This window comes from Corvus brachyrhynchos, unplaced genomic scaffold (genome assembly GCF_000691975.1).
Source record: "Corvus brachyrhynchos isolate BGI_N302 unplaced genomic scaffold, ASM69197v1 scaffold115, whole genome shotgun sequence".
In the NCBI taxonomy this organism is placed as follows: Eukaryota; Metazoa; Chordata; class Aves; order Passeriformes; family Corvidae; genus Corvus; species Corvus brachyrhynchos.
In genome coordinates this window covers 20,636,379-20,637,940 of record NW_008239553.1, presented here as the reverse complement: position 1 = coordinate 20,637,940, position 1,562 = coordinate 20,636,379, and positions in this window count along the sequence as shown.

The following is a 1,562-nucleotide window of genomic DNA, read 5'->3' as shown; positions in this document are numbered from 1 at the left end:
GATGCAGATCTGTCTAACTTGTAATTTCAAACTTTCAAAAGGAGAGAAATAAAACTGTAATGACCAACTTCAGCTACTGCCAGAAGACATCCCTCCTAGCCCTTGACTTGTCAAAGTGGCATCATTACCCTTGACAGAAAGGCTAGGAGTTCAGGGTCTACAAATACTTGATTCTGGTACAGGACTGTATGCTTGCATGTGTGTGTAAACAAGAAAAGGGAAGAAATCAAAGGGTTTTTAGCACATAATGGCTATTACATAATAAAAATGTGTGATCAGTACAAATAATGCATTGATAGTATTTCCTAATGTATCCAAATTTCATAACATTGAGATTTTGCAGTTGAACTAATCTTGCGTCCCTTGCTGATTATGACAACTGCTCTTAACCTACCATACATTACTGATTTTTCAGATAAGCATTAAGGGATTAATAAGATTCAGAATTGTATCTTATTAATTATAACCCCACTTTAATGTGAAGAGTGTACCTAAATCAAATAAGGTCGACAGTCCATATCTTACCACATATGAGTTTATCTGATGTAATATTGCTTGGGTCTCGACAGAGCTGTCAGGCAATACCTTTAGAGGATTAGACCTGTGCTTATTGCTATGCACTGAGGGGTAGATGCTACTGGATTCAAGGAGAACAAACGTGGAATACGTGACCCGCTCCTGCATACGCCGGGACCTGGAGTTTGCAGCTCGAGCAGCATCAGCAACACAGACTGCTTGTAATCCCGTCAGGAGTCGCGACGTGAAAGGGAAGAAAAGAACCAGCACAGATTTTGCCTTTTTTGGGGGTGAAATGTGCCGGGTTCCAGCTGAAGGCATGTCAGTCCCGCGGCGTACCCTGCCGCTGTGCCGGGCGCTGAGCGGGCTCCGCGGGGCACGTCCCTCACGGGCACGGAACACACGGACCCGCGTCCTGCGGGCTCCCGGGCGGCAGCTCAGCCCGCGCTGCCGTGGTGGAGGTGCGGAGAGTGTGTCTATGTGTGAGCATGTGTGTGCGGGCTCCGCGGGGCCGCTGGGACAGTACAGGTGGCCGCCGAGCAGGATGGGTGCCCTCGGCACACGGACGGCTGCGGGGCTGTGTGGCGTGTGATACCGCTAACTTCACAGACACCGACTCAGGCACGGCCGCTCCGTCCCGCCCGGCTTGGCCGCAGGCAGCACTTCTCCCCAATGTGACTTTGCTTTGCTTTTGGTTTCTGTGGAGGCTTCTCTTGTTTGTTTAGCAAATCCCGGGCACGTTGCGTGTGTGAGCGGAGCTGAGCGGTTGTCTGGTTTCCACTTCTCAGGAGGTATTTTACGTGAAAGCATGCTGCTCGGTGGGAGCAGACCCAACAGCGACCGCGGGACCGTCCTTCGTGGCCGGCCGGTGTAGGGACAGTGTTACCGGTAAGGGGTCACGCGGGGGAAAGGCGAGTTTCGGTTTGGAACGAAGTTTGTCGCGGTTTGACTGCAGCTGTCCCGGCGTGGCACGAAACCGCCGACGGTCCGGGAGGTGTTTCCTGCTACCAGAGCCAAGCAACCTGGCAGGCCCTTTGGGATAAATA